A 20,398-nucleotide genomic window follows, 5' to 3' on the forward strand; every position below is an offset into this window, starting at 1 on the left:
CCAAAACCCCTTGACGAGACAGATTATAAGAGGTTCCTTCTTGAAGCAATAATTATTGCTCTCAATAAAATTGCACACTGAGGTTTTGGGAATTTATTGGATTTATTGATTATCGCCTGTCAATAAATATTGGGAATATCATCTGCTTTTTGCTTCCTGCTGCCCCAAAATCTGAAGGTCTTTGAAAATGCTAGACCCCATTCCCCTTGATAAATTCCGACAGGTCTGATCTGCTGAAATGTAATGATGGATACAAATTTTATCGCACCCGATAATTACTGGGTGTGCTAAATCACACCAGTTGCAGCTGCAATGTCTGCGGAAATAGGCGTTTGTGCAGGTATCACAATTTAACTAGTCACATGTACTCAGACCCTTGCATTACAGACACTTCTGTAGCTTTCTGACAGCCATAGCACACAAAACACCCCCCATCATATCACAGTTTCCTTCATCTTATATATAGTACCAGGGGTGGAAACATGGGTGCTTTGAAAGGATGACTTAGGGGGAGCCACCTGGACTAGGATGAACACCTAAACATTATATATTTGTTGTTGTTCACAAATGTTCCCAATGGCTTTTCATATGCAATTTTGTACCTAAATGTAGTGGTTAAGATGCTGGATTGAGGGGCTTATTTATGAGATTTTGAGCAATACAGTGCGTTCCTGTCCTTTCTCCCTGCGTTGGGGCCATTTCGCCAGCCTAGGCCCAACATAGGCACCCTTGTACCATGATGCTAAGTTGCCTCCGTTGCATCCAAGATTGTATTTGTGAAGGAAGGGCTGTTTTTCTCCTTCTATGTGTGCTGCAGAATGCCGTACAAATACAAAGAGGAAAAAACTTGAGAAATAAACACATTTCTCCTCATTATGCCTCACCTTGGGACAAATACAAATTTGAAGCTTCCCTAGGTGTACATCACTTTGTGAATCTGGGGCAGCATCAAATACCATGGGTGTTGTGTGGGAAACCCATCGCAATGTACATGGAATGCCTTCTGGACGCTGAGTAAGGTGACACAGCAATTTGTGCCACCGCCTTACTCATGATTTATGAGGCCACTCAAAGCCACACAGGGTGGTTTTGCGTGGATTCATAACTCAAAATGAGAGCCCTGCGTCACGCATGTACCACTTTACATGGTGCATAAGTCATTCAGGGCTCTCATAAATAGGCCCCTTAATGGGATTATTTAAAAGCTCCTTGCGCCAACAGCGCTTCACGTTTAATATGGGAAAAATGTACGTACTGGTGGTGCAAGGGGATTGTAAATAAGCTCCTAAGTGTATAAATATGATTTTGAAAATGCCCACTCCAATACCAAATTTTGAGGGTGTAGAGGAAGGGATACTAAACATGAAAAAATATTTAGCATGTGGAGAAAAAAATTAAATGAATGCACATCTGCAGCTTAACTCTAACCCAAACTGTGGGATTTTCCACCAAAAGAATGTCCACTCATTCTTATATTCGACTCGGTTTTTTGTAAATCATAACCTTTGTCTGTCACTGTAGGAAAAAACACAAAATCAGGAAACAGCAGAAATTAAGTTCAACAAATGTCACATGGTTACTGTGCGTGCTGTTTGAGAGAGTCTTTCTAAAGCAGAGGCAGGTAAAGATATTCATCAAGAGGAGACAGTTTCTTCCCAACTTTCAAGTGCACATCTCTTCCATAACTGGCAATGCTTTACAACAAGGAAAGTGACATTTCGGCCGCCGTCATCTCCTCCTCCGTATACATTTGTAACAATTACTGCTTATCTGGAAAATTGAATTTCTCTCATTTTTTGTGATTAAGAGATTTTAGGAGTATCCATTAAGGCCCAGATTTGCAAATATTTGGTTTGCATCACTTTTTTGTTTGCTGACCCTAAACAAAATCCAGATTGGTATTTACTAAGTAATCCTACGTTGTTTTAAAAAAAAAAAAAAAGTATGCAAGGAAGCGCATGACACTGCCTTGAGTCACTTTGCTAAACTAAAGTATACAAAAAAGTGATATATGGAACGCTTGATTTAATCTCAGCCAATGGTAGTCACTCGGGTCGCATTCCAGTCCTCAGTAATTTTGCACACCTTGCCGCCTCAGTTGGAACCCAGCCATCTGCACATATACATTCAATCTTCCTTCTGATCCAATGGGAACAGTCAAGCTCAAACTGTCAGGTCAGGTCCTCCCTGAATTGGGATGCGGTCTGAGTGATTGCAACTGGCTGAGATTCATTTAATCATTCCATCCATGATCTGGTTTTTGTTGCGTTACTATTCATCAGTGAGGCTTTCCATGGATGGTGCTTGGGCATTCCTATGCATCCACCCAATGATTTCGCCACAAACCCATATTTACAAAGAGTTATAGATCTGGGTTTGCGCCAAAATGGTGCAGCTGGCGTAATGAGGAGAAATATATTTATTTCTCCACTTTGTTTCCTCGTTGCTTGTGTCCTGCATCCAGCAGCACACATGCAAAAAGGAAAAAGCCTCCAAGGATACTGTTTGTGCAGGAAGGTCCCCTTCCTGCACAAAATCTATCCGGGTCATAACAAAGGCACCCTTGCACTATGGCACAAGGGTTCCTGCATTGGCGCCATACAACCCAAAGTGTGGCTGCACTGGAAGAGAGGACAACTGTGCTATTTCTTTAAAAATATAGCATAGTTCTCTTTCTTTCAAGCAATGCAGTTCAGCAACTTCGCTTCCTGCACTGCCATGCATGAAAGGTTCATAAATCCAGGTCTAAATCTATTTTCAGCTGATAAGCCATGCATGTTACCTTAAAGTGGTTTTACTAAATCGATGGATCTTCCGCTCTTATTTGAGCCTGTTAATAGTTAGTCCCAAAATATACTACTTGAATGCTAGCCTTTCTATTCCCATCCTTTAGGTCAAGGTCAAATTTAGTAGCCTTTTCGTTTCTATAACTTCCACTTAAAGAGCCAGTGACATTCAGGCTTTTTCTATTGAGATGTATATGGATTTTTAGGACTTGAGGGTTGTCCTTCATGGCTACTCTGCTTTTCTTCCTAATGTGGAATCAGCTTGTTTCTTTGCAAAATCTAACGTCTTAATAAAGCAGAGATCATAACTTCTTTTGAAATCATATTGAGAATATAACATTGGAGCTAAGAAAATTTTCAAATATTACAATAAACCTTGCCTCCTACAAGATATTTTTTCCTCAAACCTGCACTACGATCCGGATCCGCTGTTTCTTTGTATTGTAAACATACTTTTAATAACTCCAAAACTCATAGGCTCAGAAAATCCTATTAAAGGGAAACAGAGAGACACAGTATATGATGTCTCACTTAACCTCTTAGAACTCCACCTTCTCTGCACCAATGCTACTGACCTCCGAAATCCCAATTCAATCCCTTATTTGAGACCAATTAAAACATCTTGAGTATAAATGTATTCCACTTACAAGGCATTTTTAGCTCCCTGGAGAATGCAACCGATGCCTCAATGCCAATTGTATTGTATTGTAATTGCATTTATATAGCGCTTACTACCCCTGACGAGGCGTCAAAGCGCTTTTTCGGCAGGTAGGTAGCACGCTACTCCGGTACCCACAGAGGATTAGTGTTGAATTAGTATAGTGAAACATGCAAGTACATTTTAAGTGGTGGATAGGTTAGTCAGTTATTTGGATTTGGAATGATAGCAGAAGGATAGAGTAGGACAAAGGTTTGTATTTATTTATCGCTCGCTTGTTGACGCATGCTATTCAGGGAGCCTATGAAGGATTAGTGGTGAATTAATATGGTGAAATATGAGGTAATTTCAGTGGTGGATATTAGTCTGTTACTTGGAGTGAGAAGGATAGCGGATGGATAAAAGGGGAAGAAAGATTTGCATTCATATAGCACTTGTTACCCCTGATGGGTGTTGAAGCGCTTTTCTGGCGAGTAGCACGCTACTCCGGAACCCATAAAGGATTAGTGTTGAAAATGAGTATAGTATAAATAAGAAGAAATTTGAGTAGTAGATATGTTATTCAGTTATTTGGGCAGTATATTAGTATAGTTGAATATGGAATATGGAATTTGAGAAAGTGAACATGTTAGTCTGTTAATTTTGATTGAAAAAGGATAGTGGAGGGATAAAAGAGTGAAGGATTTAAACAAATTTTTTTAAGTCTTAGCAGTAGGAAGGGGCTTTTGGATGAGTAAAAAGGAGTTTTGGAGGGAAGGAGTCAGAGGGGAGAGTTTAGAAATGTTTGTTTTAGGGGATCAGTGTAGTAAAAAGAGGTGTCAGATGATGCAAGGAGGGGTAGAGCAGGAGAGATTCTAGAAAACTTTATTTTGGCGATCATAGTAGTGGTATGGGGTTTGGGAGAAATGAGAGAGTGGATGTAGAGGATATATTGATAGATCTATAGGATGAGAGATAGGGTAGTGCATTAGAAGGAGTAGTAGAAAGAAGTTTGAGATGAGTCAGAACGGTTGGGCTAGAAGATATATTGAGTGAAGTATAGGCTGAGAAATAGGCTAGTGCATTGTAAATGCTAAATTAGAAGAAAGTGATAAATATATAGATCCATAAGTACATTGAAAGTATATAGATACATAAAAGAAGTAAGTATATTTAGATTAAATATATTGATGGAGGCACAGGATGAGAAATAGGGTTGTCCATTGGATATGCTTTTTCAGGAGAAAAGTAACAGACACACAGATCCAAGTACATGAAAGGTACATAGATGTACAATGGAAGTATGTACATGTAGACCAAAAATTATTTTTATTTATTGATGAATATTATTATTATTATTATTATTATTTTATTTAATTTATTTATTTATTATTTTTTTTTATTTTTTTTCGTCTCTTAACACCATAATTGTTTTACATGTTTTATAAAGTAATACACAAAGATATGTACATATCTATAGTGAAAACAAATGCTTTTATACAGAGGGATATGCTGTAAATTTCTATTTCTGTATGGTGCTTATGTGGGGAAGAGCCAGATCTTGAGTAGTTTTCTGAAGATAAGGTGGTTGTCGGTGGATCTTATGTTAGGGGGTAAAGAGTTCCATAGTTTGGCTGCTTGAACAGAGAAGGATGTGCCACCCATTGTTTTTTTCTTGTATGGTGGGATTTTGAGGCGAGATGCTCCTTTAGAGCGTAGGTTACTTTGTTGAATGTGTTTGGTGATTTTATTCCTGATGAAGAGTGGTCCTATTCCATGTATTGCTTTGTGGGTAATAAAAAGCAGCTTGAACGTGGATCTTCTGGCAACCGGTAACCAATGCATGGCTTTCAAGGCAGGGGAGATGTGGTCTCGTGGTTTGATATGCAAGAGTGGTCTGGCAGCCGAGTTCTGAATCTGTTGTAGTCTTTTCATGGTCGTTAAAAGTGATCTGTGGTAGAGGCTATTGGCTTAATCGAGTTTGGATAGAACAAGGGAGATGGTAGCTTGGACCTTGTGTGGAAATCCCAAATTAGGGAAAATGTGTCCCGGCGTTTTTATAGTAGCAAAGCTTGATCTTGCTAGTTTATTCACTTGGACATTCATCGACAGCTTGGAGTCCATGGTCATTCCGAGGTTTCTTACTTCCTTCGATACTTTAGGCAGTGATCCCAGTTCATCAGGCCATGCGGCAAGCGGGTTGTAATTTTTCCAATCGCCACACGTGAGTATTTCAGTTTTTGAAGCATTCAATTTGAGATGGCTCCAAGTCATCCACTGATCCACGTCTCTGAGACAGCTGAAAATTGGTGATTTTCCAATGTCTTTGGGGCATTCCAGTTGAAGGAGTATTTGCGTGTCATCAGCATAGTTGTAGCACGTGAGGTGAAATTTATTGATCAGTACTGGTAATGACGTCATGTAGATGTTGAAAAGCATGGGTGAGATGATAGAACCTTGAGGGACCCCTGCTTTGGTGGAGTACGGTTTGGACGAGAAAGGTGGGGTGCGGATGACATTAGTTCTGTTTCGAAGGTAGGACGCGATCCAGTCTAGAGCAGTTCCCACTATGCCGGCTTCATAAAGTCTTTGTTTCAGAGTGTCATGGTCAACCGTGTCAAAGGCAGCTGAGAGGTCACAGCGGAGTAGCGCAGCAACCCCGTTGCAGTCAACTGTATTCTTTAGGTCATCCCAGATGGCAAGGAGGGCAGATTCAGTGCCTCTTTCCGGACGGAATCCTGTTTGGAAATCTGAAAGTATGTCATTCTCGTCAATGAATTGTGACATCTGGGCAAACGCTGCTCTTTCTATCAGTTTGCCCAGGAAAGGTCCATTTGTAATGGGTCTGTAGTTGTCGTGGTTCAGCGGGTCCAAGTTTGTTTTCTTCAGTATAGGGCGTATGTATGACTTTTTGAGTTCTTCTGGAAATATTCCAGTAGTTAAGGAATCGTTGATGATTCTTCTTGATGGAATGGCAGCAGAGGTTGTTAAAAGAATTGTCTTGAAAGTTTGTGGCGGACAGGGGTCAGAAGGGCTGCTGGCAGGCCTGCTTGCTTTGACCAGGTCCATAAATTTATCGTGTGAGATGTGTTGGAAGGAACGGAGAGGCTTGATTAGAGCATTCTTGGATAGTTGTTTTGTACAAGGGTGCTGGTGCTTTTGTTTCTGTTGTAAGTATGAGTCCAACGTGTCTGCTTTGTCCATGTAATGATTTGCCAGTTTGTCTGTGAAATCTTGAGTAACAGGATGAGTTCCTTCTAGGCAATTTGGTTTTCGAAATTCATTGAGTATTTTATAGAATTCTTTATTTGCACATTTAGCGTTTTGAATTCTGTCTGAATAGTACCTTTTCTTAGCTTTTTTGATAGACGATGTATATAATCTGTTAATTTTTTGTAGGTGAAGTTTTTCTTGTTTGGCGTACGTTGCAGCTTTCTAATTTGTTGTTTTATGTCTTTTATTTCTATGTTTCTCCAAGGCGCTTTTTTCCTTTGGTTCTGTTGTGTGGTTTTGAGTGGTATCAGGATGTCAAAAGCTTCCTGTAGCCACTCATATAGATTCTGATCAGAATTTATGGTTTCCAGATTTATACTGGATGTTAGTTGTGTTTCCAATTGTTCCAAATTGAGTTTGTTCCACGGCCGATAGGTGGATGGATGTAAGGTAGTTTTAGGTGAGTCGCTTAGTGTTGTTTTATGTTGGAAAGCAAGCAAGTGGTGGTCTGACCATGTGACTGGGGTTATAGTTTGAAAGGTAACTAGTTCAGTATTAGCAATGTGTGTCGGATTGGGAACAATCTGATGCAGGTTCAATGCGTCTAGGCCGGTGATTATTGTTTTTGGATGGGTCATATTGGTTTTATCAAACCAAATGTTAAGGTCACCCAGAACGCACAGGTTGGAGTGTATTGTTATCAGGTTTGAAACTGTGTCTAGAAGTGCATCTGGGAATGTTGTATACAAAAATAACAACTGTGGGTCTAGGGAAACTCAAAACTCTGTGTTCAAACAATATGTCTTAACCATTACCTGATGCGCTAGGACCCATCACTCTGTGATATGGAATCCCATCAGTTACTCTAACTGGGCCGCCCTATTGATCATCATTTGGGCCAGTCTCAGTAAAGCGGTGTGTCCACAGCGCATACTCAGTACACACCGATAGATGTAACCGAAAAAGCAGTGCACAAAGAATAACTAGTGAAGTGAGTAATTAAAAATGGATAGTGGTTTCAAGGAGAAATTTTAATAAAGACCAAACCACTTCCAAGGTTAAAAGACGTGAAAAGCAAAATACACAGTAGTTTGAACAAATATCTACTGCCTGTTAGTAGAGGTCGACATGTTTCTGCAGTTGTAGATACAGTGTGTATCTCCTGCTTCCTCAGGACCAAATTTATATTTTGCTACTGCTTAAATAACGTGAATGTGTATATAACAAGAGTTAAATAAACATTGGATATCACCTGATAAGGCCTTCTCAAACGCTCCTGTTAAGTAGAAGCTGATTGCCACAGGAGAAATGCATCAAGTATGAAGAACACATATAGAAGAAAACAGAGAGAGCCACGTTAACACAGGTTAACTGTCATGAGTTTCCATTACTTTTATAGTCAATGTACTTGAAAACAATTTTTTCAAATACAGAACCCAATCATTCCTAGTTTATAAATGCCTCTCACTCACCTAGAGTTTGAGAGACCGGCGCCGCTCCTCGCCTGGCCACAGCTCAGGAATCGGGGGCACCGCTCTAATATTAATACAAAAAGAACCACACAGAGACCAGTGAAAAAACCTCATAAGAGACCGCCAACTCATGAATCCCAGACCAAAGGATTCAAGCAATCAATTGTAAAAAAAAAATTATATATATAAGTGACATCTTAGCTGGCACTCTACTACTGTTTACAGCACCAGAAAGATATAAAGGCATAACCTTTAAGAAAAGACGGTTTAGAGACTCCAATGGTATGTTTACACATCAAACTCAGAATAACTGATATTAAAATACTGAGTTGAACCATCGTCGTTGGCGCTGAAAAACAACTGATTACAGCGCAATTCCAATCACTTATTTTAGAAAGTATTTAGTTCGCAAGTGGTAAACAGAAAACTATCTGGGAGCAAAGGTAGCGAAACCGCTTGATGGTCATTTATTTAAAGTGCTCCACTTTCTGTATTCATGCCAGAATAGAATTACCCCTCGCCAGATGATACTCGCTAACCATGCCGCACGTCGAACAGGTACACCTACCTGTCCGTCGATACCCCAGTCAGGCGTCTGCGCTGTACGGGGAGGTGACGGTGAAAGCTAACTCACCTCTTTTCTAGATGCGGAAGTGTGGAATCACCCGGCATCATGGCAGTGCGCATGCGTCAGATCTCTCGTCGCGCAACCGACATCGTGTTGCTGCAGCGACTGAGAGTCATGGAAAATGTAGTCAGAGCATCGAGTCTGGAAAACTCGATGTTCTAATAGCCATAGATGCGGAGAACTGCAAGTAAATTACAATAACCGCATATAAGGAAAAGAGAAGCCCCAGATGCTCTGCATTAACAAAGTCTATCACTTGACTTAGTGATGCGATGTTTTCTAGATTGTCACCAGTTGCCGAGACTTCATAGGACAACAAAGAATATATTACATGTTTGTGTGTCTGTGAACCAACATGAAAATTATTTATTTTATTTTATTCTGGGAGTAATCAGAAGGCCACCAATGACCAAGGGGTAGTAGTAAGCCAAACCACGTTAAACCGAGTACCTAAAACAAGGTGTACATTTGTAAACAAATTAATCCTCTCAGAGGGCACTTAAATCTGATCGAACCTATAGACATAGTCCTAGAGATGAGTAGGACAACATATTATTCCTTCGCAGGTCACTGACTGAGGATACACATAGCTATCCATATACAGTTGGGAGATGTAAATACTGTTAGGAGATGTAAATACTGGAGGACGAGACCCCTGCAACTCTCTACAATGAGGTCCACGGTATGTCCTCATTCAGGCCGTTCTTATCAGTGTTCAGACGGTATACCCATTTCTGCTCCAATTTGAAGAGATATCTCGTGACGTCCACAATGTGCGGAGGGATCATCGGTTGCTCCAGCACTGTCCATGAAAATTCTGTGGGTGTATGTCCCACCTCTAAGAAGTGATTCGTGAGGCGGGTGGCTTGCTTCTTACATCGGATCGTGCTCTTATGTTCCGAGATCCTTACTTTAATTTTTCGTGTGGTCATTCCCACGTATTGTAGAGGACAAGGGCATGTGATAAGGTAAATTAAGTTGGAGCTGTTGCAGTTAGTAAACTGCTTCTGTTCCCACCGTCTAGATGTCCCGACATCAATACTAGTTGAGTGGACCGTTTGCGCACATGCAGCACAATTCCCACAGGGATGATGACCCACCACAGGTGGCAGGTCCCATAGAGTGCCTACTTGATGGCTTTTCTTTGGACCAGGCCTGGTGTGTACTAGCCGGTCTTTGAGACTTGTTCCTCTTTTGTATGCAAATAGAGGTATAGGAAGATTGTCCGAGCCAGTATTGAGGATCTTCCAATGTTGTTTTACAATCTTCTTGATGGCATTTTACCGTGTATTAAATGTATTTACAAATGCTATCCTCTCATTCTTCGGTTTTGGAGGGGTAATTTCTAGAAGAGATTCGCGATTGTTGTTCGAAGCTCTTTTTTTGGAATCACGAATCAATTTCTTAGGGTATTTCTTGTTGCGAAGACAGGATGCAAGTTCTCCGGCATGTTTGTTAAAACTCTCTCTAGTGCTGCAGTTGCGTTGGATGCGCAAAAATTGCCCAAAGGGCAAATTGTCCCTGAGGGCCTTTGGGTGGCAACTGTCATATTGAAGCAGGGAGTTTCGTGCCATCGGCTTATTATACAATTCGGATTCAAGGCCACCTGTGGTTGCTGTAATCCGAGTTGCCTTGCTAGGTGGAGGTCTGTAAAGGAGCAGGAAGTTACAGGTGGAAGACGGTGTAGGATTGCATCTTGTTAGAAGAGCCTCACAATTCTTTATGGAGATGTTGTCAACTTTAGTGATATGTATTGTTTGCCTGAATACAACAGCTAGACCTCCTCCTTTTTTGGCAATATGATTTTGGGTGATTATTTGATAGCCTAGAGGAATGGCTTCAATGCAGGACTGGAGCCGTATCCTCTTCCAACCATGATTCGGTTATGAATAGTATGTCTGGTTTTGCATCGGTGAGAAGGTCGTAGATGTGATGCTTGTTTTTAGAGAGGGATCGAGCATGTATTAGTAGACAGTGTAGAGAGTGGCCTTTGGTGATAGTGGGACTTTGTTTTGTAGAAGAGTGATCAGTATTGTGTGGGTCTGTAGCAGGTGTGGTTTTAGTGCTGGTATTAGCTGTATTAGGATAGCAATCGTGTAGCTGTTCTTTATCGTGTTCCTCATCCAGCATGCTAAGAAGACATTTTGATGGGTCTGCATGTGTATGTGTTGGAGATGGTGTTTGAGAATGAGTTGGAGTGCTGTGTTGCTTTTGTGGTGTAACATTGTTGTGCGGTAGACTTGGGGAAGCAAAGTTGTGAGGTGTGGCATGTTGCTTATATTTTTTGCGTGTGTTAAAGGCAGAAGGTGTATGAGTCAGGGGAGGTGGTGCAGCATGTGGGTCATGTCGTAATGTTCTAAATTGTCCAATGGATGTGAGGCGGTTAGAAGAGAGGTGCTGTGTTGTTGTATCTGTGTTAGGTGTAGTGGAAGAGTGAAATCTTGGCATTGGAGTTTGTTCCTTTGTGTGCTTTGAAAGGTGGGTATATGTATGTATTTTGTGATGGTAAGTATTATGAGGTGTTGCGCTCTGAAGATCTTGTTGTGCTGGTGTGTGTGATATGTTTAGCTTTTGAGGTGTGGTGAAAAGGGGTGCTGATGTATATGTTTCATGCACCTGATTTGGTTGTGTAGTATTGTTTGTGAGAGGAGGTCGTGACGTAAAGGGGGTGGTGATGTGTTTGTGTAAAGTGTATGTTGTGTGTAGGAGGGAATGAAGTAGAGGTGAGAGTGTTTATCTTAGACTAGTTTGTTTCAAGATTTACAAAGTGTGGTGGTGTACCTGCTTCCTGACAATGGTGTTTGGGACTAGATTGGGAAAAGGAGGAGGAAGTGAACGTCAAATAGTATAGTCATTATGTGCATTACTGCTTTCAATATGACCTTCCAGATTCCCAATGGATCCAGTGTATCAATACTATTGGTGCTCTGCCCTCTCCTCTTCACTGTCCGCATATAGGTCCCTTGTATCTTCCACTGATCCAGTCAGAACTGAGCACTGAGACATTATGTAAACAACACTGCCGACAGATAACAGTTGCAGCAACTCTCTTTCAAAAACCCTACTTTAAATGAAGGAAATCCTGGGCCTCATTTATGAGCACTTTTGCACCGTTGGAACGTACCTTTTTTGACGTTCCGGTGGCGCAATGTGGTTTGACATGTTTACAAGGGCACGTAAAGCCACTTTACGTGGCTTTTCATGGCCTAGTAAATATGTGACCCTTTCACGCAGAACACTGCTTGAAAGGGGCGTTCCATGGGTGTTGCTGTAGGTGTGCCCACACCAAACACCCTTGGAATTTGAGGCATTCCCAGATTTACGAGAAACCGTAATCATGGGAATGTGTTAGAATCTAACGCTACCCCAGGGGTGGTGTAAGGGAAGCGTAACAAGGTGAAATGTTTTAATTTCTCCTCCTTTTTTTCCTTTTTCTATGTGTGCTGAATTCTGCAGCACACATAGAAAGAGGAAATCACCTGAATAGATTGATTTTGTGCAGGAAGGTGTCGCTTCCTGCACAAAATCAATAAGCCCCACAACACAGACACCCTTGCTTCATGGTGCAAGGATGCCTGCATTGATGCAATGCAGCCCATTGTGCACCCACGCAGGGGAAAGGAATATGAATGCACGTATCTCATAGATAGGGCTCATTCCTGCCCTTTTATTTTGACAACAAGATTTCTTGTGGGCTGCCCTATGTCAAAACCTTATAAAAGAGCCCCCCTGTATCTAAATTATTCCTTTATTAAAAAGGGATACTTTTTTGCACAGATATCTGTTAGAAAATGCTTGCTGTTAACTGTAATTGAAGGGAAACTCGGAGCACAGTTTATCAGTTTAACAGCATTGCATTTTTCCAACCTGTGCCCATCCACAGGTTGATCTGCCTGCACTTAAAAAACACATAATGGCATATATTCTGATGTCATGGTAGCTTTTCTGTAAGGACAAGCTGACCTTCCGTCTACATCACTAATTGAGGAACATTGTGCCTCCTAGTCCTCCTCGCTACTTTACTTTAGCAGTCATTACCTGATAACCTCTCCAGACTGCAAAAAGAAAAGTTTTCTGCCTGTAATTGTAGCTCTTCATCAGTCAATCTTGAGCCACCTTATCTCCACAATATGAGAACAGCATATCATCTTTCAAGTAGTTTCAAATAGAACTGGGAAGGTATTGCAGAGCATTCAGGAGACTGGAGAGATGGTGGCCTTAAAGGACCAGCACCTAGTACCCTGTGCAGCATCTACTTTAAATAAGTATCTCAAATGGATATCAAATCATGTAAAACAGAAAGACAATTATACTATTATCTACATAGTTTGTAAGCTACAATTCACCTCCATCAACCTTCCAGGCACCTCCACTCAGTCTGACTCTTACTAGCACAAATCCCTCGCATTCACAAAAGCAAAACAGGGGGTTGAGCCTTCTCTTACATTGCTCCTAAAGCAAGGAACAACCCGCTACTTATTAGGGCCTCCACCACTGGTATGGAATTCTGCAAGAAGTTGAAGACCTGGCTCTTCAAGTAAGTCCTCTCCCAGGGCTAGTCTCACACCTGCACAGCACCAGCATATACTCACGGTGATAGAGGGCTATACAAATACAGATTACATAACATAACCTAAGAAGAGCGCTCAGCCACCCAGTTCCAATGTTGTATTCCCTAACTCGTACTCTGTATCCCAGTAGAAATTATTGCATGTTTTGCAATGTATGGAGTTATTTTTTTATTGCAATTTGAATATTGCTTTCAACGTTCAGTGCTTTTCAGTGACAGAGCATTTACATTGCAAACACATGACTACATAAATACATAAGACACGTAGGAAAACCTGTACTTCAGCCCTGGCTAGTGGAAGATCCATTTCACATGAGAGAAGGGAGAAGAAGGATTGCAACTTCACTTCCATGGGTGAAGAGGCATGCTTAGCATTACCAAAGCTAACTAGTCCACCACATTTTTCAGTTGCCATTCCCTGTTTTCTAGTTCATGTGTAGAAGGAGGAAAAGTTGATTGCCCATTGGTGACTGGTTGCCACCATTCAAAATGAATCACTAGGAGTTATGCCCACCAATAAGTCTTTGGCGGGCTAGTTTTTGGTGCTACCAGTCCCTCACCTAGGGAATCGGGATGCTGCCTGCTCCCTCAGGACCCCTGAAGTTACCAGTACCACCCTAAGGATAACACTGCAGAACTGGAGTTTCCTGGTGAGTTGTCTGGGTGCTTGCAACAAGTCCTTTTTAGGGAACATGTTGCACAAGACCTTGCTGTGCCTGCATCAACAAGGCTGTAGGCACCAATCCCTGCCACTGGTGCAAAGGGAGACAACTCAGCGAAGACATCGCAGACTTCATCAGCCCGCACGCCCTCTCCTCGGCTGACTACATCCTCCTAGGGGACCTCAACTTCCACCTAGAGAACAACAAGGACAGCAACACCACCACCCTGCTGGACAACCTCGCCAACCTCGGACTCAAGCAACTGGTGAACACCCCCACCCACTACGCCGGACACACGCTTGACCCCGTCTTCTCCTCCAGCAAGGACGTCTCCTTCAGCCACTCCACCGGACTCCACTGGACAGACCACAGCTGCGTCCACTTCAGCTTCAGAAGGACCACGACTCACCACCACCCGCAACAGGTTCCCCGCAGGAGCTGGAACAAGATCACCGCCGACCACCTCTCCACATCCCTGAACCTGAATCCTCCCGCCAGCTCAACGGACCCCAACCAGGCAGCCAACAACCTCACACAGTGGATCACCAACTGCGCTGATGACCTCGCACCCCTGAAAAACCATCCCAGCAGACCCGGCAGCAAGAAGGCTTCCTGGTTCAGCGACGATCTCATGAACGCCAAGAAGAACTGCTGCACCCTCGAGAAAGCCTGGGGCAAAGACCCGACTACAGACAACATGACTGCCCCCAAGCACGCCACCCGCAAACACCACCAGCTGATCCATGCCACCAAGAAGACAGCATTCAAGGAACGACTAGACTACAACGCACACAACAGCAAAGAACTCTTCAGCATCGTCAAAGAGCTCTCGAACCCCAGCGCCGGAACCAACGACATCACCCCCTCGCAAGAACTCTGCGACTCACTCGCCTCGTTCTTCCACAGCAAGATCGCCGACATACACAACAGCTTCGGCACACAGCCCATGCATCCAACCACCGAACCGACGCCCCCCACCACCACCCTCCGCGCCTGGACCCCGGTCAGCACCGAAGACACCATCCACACAATGAGCACCATCCACGCCGGATCACCAACAGACCCATGCCCCCACCACGTCTTCAACAAGGCCGCCTCCGTCATCTCACCCCAACTCCGAGACGTCATCAACTGCTCCTTCAACACCGCCACCTTCCCGGAGAGCTGGAAGCATGCCGAACTCAGCGCCCTCCTGAAGAAACCATCAGCAGACCCCACCGACCTCAAGAACTACCGCCCCATCTCGCTCATCCCGTTTCCTGCTAAAGTCATCGAGAAGACCGTCAACCGACAGCTTGCCGCCTTCCTCGAGACGAACGGATCCCTCGACCCCTCACAGTCTGGCTTCCGAGCCAACCACAGCACCGAGACCGCCCTCATCGCAGCCACTGTTGACATCCGAGCCCTGCTCGACAATGGGGAAACAGCAGCCCTCATCCTCCTGGACCTCTCCGCAGCGTTCAACACTGTCTGCCACCGCACCCTAGTACAACGCCTCAGCAACATCGGAATCCAAGAGAAGGCACTGGAGTGGATCATCTCGTTCCTCGCCGGAAGAACCCAGAGAGTCCGCCTCCCCCCATTCAGATCCGAGGCCACCGAAGTCATCTGCGGAGTACCACAAGGATCATCACTCAGCCCCACCCTCTTCAACATCTACATGAGCCCCCTCGCGGCCATCGCACGCCAACACAACCTCAACATCATCTCCTACGCCGACGACACTCAGCTGATCCTCTCCCTCACCAACGACCCAGCCACCGCCAGAACCAACCTTCACGAAGGGATGAAAGAAGTAGCCGAGTGGATGAAGAACAGCCGTTTGAAACTCAACTCAGACAAGACGGAAGTCCTCATCCTGGGACCATCTTCCTCCGCCTGGGACGACTCCTGGTGGCCCCCTGCCCTGGGCAGCGCACCCAAACCACCGGACCACGCACGCAACCTGGGCTTCATCCTGGACTCCTCCCTCTCAATGACCAGACAAGTCAACGCCGTCTCGTCCTCGTGCTTCAACATCCTACGCATGCTCCGGAAGATCTTCCGATGGATCCCCACCGAAACCAGGAAGACGGTCACACAGGCACTCGTCACCAGCCGACTGGACTACGGAAACACCCTCTACACCGGAACCACAGCCAAACTACAGAAGAGACTCCAACGCATCCAGAACGCCTCCGCACGACTCATCCTGGACATCCCCCGTCACAGCCACATCTCCGGACACCTGAGAGACCTGCACTGGCTCCCCATCAACAAGAGAATCACGTTCCGACTCCTCACCCACGCACACAAGGCCCTCCACGACCTGGGCCCCAGGTACCTCAACAACCGCCTGACCTTCTACACTCCCACCCGCCAACTTCGTTCGACCAGCCACGCCCTCGCCGCAGTTCCACGCATCCGAAGAGCCACCATGGGAGGAAGATCCTTCTCCTACCTGGCAGCCAAGACATGGAACTCCCTCCCCATCCACCTCCGTCAGACCCAAGACCACCTCTCCTTCAGGAAGAAACTCAAGACCTGGCTGTTCGAGCAGTAGCAGACCCCCCCCCCCCAAGCGCCTTGAGACCCTCCGGGTGAGTAGCGCGCTATATACATTTCTTGATTGATTGATTGAACTAGTGAAACTGCTTTTTAATGAGTGGGGCAAGAGGAATGAACTGGACAAACAGAAGCAGCAAAGTGCGGTGATGGACGGGAGCACAGTAGGGGATATCAAAAACTGAGAGTGCGGGAAAACACAAAACATCTGATGCCCAAACATCACAACAGATCATGAAAGTGTGAGAAATACCCCCCAAAGAAAGATCTACATTAGTGCTGGGCTCTTGCAGAAAAATCACTGACTCGAAACATGGGCGCCAGAAGGCCTGAGCAGCTGGCAACAAGGACCATCTGGCACCGGTGGCGCAAAGGCAGGAGGGAGTGTTAGTATTAGACTGTATCTGTGGTAGCATGGAGTAGGGAATGAAGTCTAAGTGAGATGTCTCTATCGCTGGTACATGCCACTCTGCGTTCATGATATCTTCCCACCCTCCAATCCTGCTCCTGTGCCTTCATCCCCAAGGTGGGTGTCGCACTGGTGGCCATCAGCAGATTCCAGAGCTCCAATCCAAAGAGTTGTCTTGCTCCTTGTGATCTCAGGTGACCGTGTCTTACTAACTTGGCTCGCCTGAAACTTAATACACTGTCACCCAACAAAATAGTGACAAATTACACAGAAGTGGAACCATATTCAGGCGTGGTGCAGTGTTGAGCAGTGTTGATGCAAAGAGGTAAAGTTGCAAAACTCAGGGGCATAACACAAGATTGAGGAGAGGAGTTGGCCTAACGGCTAGGGCGGTCAACCTCGATTCTCGGCATTGATGCTGAACATCCTGTGATTCTGAGCAAATCCCTTAATCTCCCTGTGCCTAACAAAAATGAATGTGTCCTCATGTAATCAAACTGGTGCTATGTAAAGTGCTCTGATACCCAATACCGGGTCAAGTTTGCGCTATATAAAACTCCATAGTAAAAAATAAATCTCTGCACCCCTGCAGGACAGAGGGTCCCCAACCCTTCTGTCGCCCCCAACTGTTCAGGGTTCCCCCATTCAGCCCACGACCAATGAATATATGTGAGGTATGGTTCACATGCCCCTCTTCACAGGGGGTCCCTTCAGTTTTTATTATGCCAATGGCAAAACTCACAATCATAGCCTCTAAACACCTTGAGTCAAGGAGTACTGTAACTCACACTTCCCAGAATGTTCAAGATAGGGGTGCTTTGAAATATTAATGTGCTCATTTTTAACACATATAACATAAAATGACCTAGAAAACAATCAATTAGAAAGTGTTTAAAAGATCAAATGGCGAACACTGTAGTAAACATCACATCTAGTAGAGTAAATACTAAGTAAATGTAATGTGCAGACAACATCAACACACCCAGGGACCTCTTATCTAAGTAGAAGTGCAGCCTGGCAGCATGAGTGCCATTACAATTGGCAGGTAACAATAGTGCAGGAATACCGCAGCACTGATACTGGCAACATTCCGCACTACTACCAGGTCATTCTGAGTCTTACACCTGGAATGAGGAATAACATGGGTAAAGCTGCGCAATTGCACCACTTTCTGCATGTTTTTCCCAAATTCCAGGCCCCGTGCCCGTGAATACCAAGACTCGTATAAAGGAGTAAGTAGTATGAAATCTAGGTGCACCATTTTTTTTGCCAAAGCACACACATGCACTCTTTACTTCCTGCTACTACACACTCCAAAAGCCTAAATGTAGGGATGGGGACTTAAGGTAAATGTTATTGTTCGAACTAGTAACAACCAGTACTTAATTTGTGAACAAATAAGTGCCTGGGCTCCAGTCAGGAAGCCTCTGCAGCTTGCACCACCCATTGCCACTGCCAGTGTGCCAGTGTTGCCAATGACAGTACCTACACAACTACTATAAGTGTGACAGTTCAGATGATTCCAGTCCCCCAAAGCTATAGAAAAAAAGAGCTTGGCCAGCAGGTGGTAGTTGTTTTTAATGCATACTGAAATAATAAACAATTGCTGTTCTTCTCATCTCTAAATTATACAAAAAGCGCCACCATGTGTCAGCTGTCATAAGTGCTGGTATCGGCAATTAGGTGCTAGTGCCGAGCACCGGAAACCACCGGCTCAAATTAAGCACTGGAAACAGTATTAATTTTAAGTGGGAATTCCATAATGGTTCTGCACAATGTAAAGATGAGCTAAGAGCTCTGAGATTCACAGCCAGATTTATTGTAGTGACCCTTCGCTCTAGAGCACTGCGCATGCCTGGGCTGGCTGCTGCTGGCTGCAGGGCAATCGTTAGCTACCATTGCTCAGCTCTCAGGGTTCTGCAGCTTTTTACTGTCCTGTTTCCTCCCCGACTTAGGGCCCCATTAGGATGGCGGGCGGACTTTGCCCGCCCGCCATCCTCACGGTACTAGGGACCGGCCGCCATGAGGGCGGTGGTCCTGTTGGCAGCATTAGGATGCGCCCGCCACAGTGGCGGGCGCATCCTGTATTCCCATCATTGTGGCGGGCGGTGCACTCTGCACCGCCCGCCACAATGCTGAAAATGCTTAGCAGCATTTGCATGACGAAAGCGGCAGGCACCGCGCGGTGCCTGCCGCTTTCATTATGCAAATGGGGTACCATAGGTACCCCCCTGTGTGCAACCCCCTACTGTGCTTCACTCTGGGGGCCCGCAGGGGGCCCCCAGAGTGAAGTCCGCCGGCCTTTCCGTGGCGGCATTGCCGCCACGGAAAGGCATTGTCAGATGCCTATTCTAATATGGCTGGCGGTGTCTGATAGACACCGCCACCATGTTATCACTTATCCGCCCCGGCCGCCAGGCGACCGGGGCGGAAAACAGGCGGGTGGTGTTTCCCACCGCTGCGGTCCCCTCCGCCATCGTAATATAGCGGGGGGAATGCAGGGAAGGATGTCGGGCGGATTGCCTCCGCCAGGGTGGCGGTGGCCACCGCCACCCTGGCGGAGGCAATCCGCCCGACATCCTAATGGGGCCCTTAGTGTGCTTTCCAATTTCAGACCAAAAATATGATTTAGAAATATAGGACCAGAAAGGAAATATTCATGTATTTTGAGGCAAGTTATGCAAGGAACTCTAGGTACCGACTATATATCTGAGTTCCCTCTACAGTCAACACCGCAGCAGAAACATGGCAAGTGGAAAATAAGATGTCCTTACCTTTGTACTTTTAAGGTAGTGTGTTTCTGTGAAGGAGCAGCCAGTCCACACTTTACTAGTGTGTACTTTAAAAAAGGGGAAGAATATATATACACACACACACACACACACACACACACGTATAATAACACTTATTTGATAATTTTATGAAACTGTCCCTTAATTGATGCTTCTTTCTGACAATCTGAAATGAGCTATAGTCCTCTTTTGTGTTGTTGACTATGGTTCATAGATGACACTACTGTTATATTCCGCATAGGAATCTCTTTTAATTGAATTCCTGGAATAAAGTACAGATTTTGCTTTTCAATCAACTTTTCTTCTAGTCTTTCAGAGGTTCCCGGACTTGCTTGAGTGTTTTACTTAGTCAGATGCATTCTTATATCTCTTTGTCCCAGGGGCGGAGAAGATAACTCACTTTTTCAGATAGTATTTTGCAGGCCAGACTCAGAACTTGTTTAGAGATAACAAATGATTCATGGTTATGCTGGGATGCATTCAAAAGTGCATGAAAAATTGCTTGACATTTTACGGTCAAAGGAGCAATATGCTTCCTCTTTATCCGGTTTGGCTTTTACATCAGTCATGGGTTCACATTTTAATGCCAAAAGGAGGCTTCCTTTGGTTTCAACCATGTAATACAACGCACGGAATCTCAGAAACCCCAAAGAACACGCCTTATCACCGGAATCCAAAATTGAGA

This window comes from Lissotriton helveticus, chromosome 6 (assembly GCF_964261635.1).
Source record: "Lissotriton helveticus chromosome 6, aLisHel1.1, whole genome shotgun sequence".
NCBI classification, from domain to species: Eukaryota; Metazoa; Chordata; class Amphibia; order Caudata; family Salamandridae; genus Lissotriton; species Lissotriton helveticus.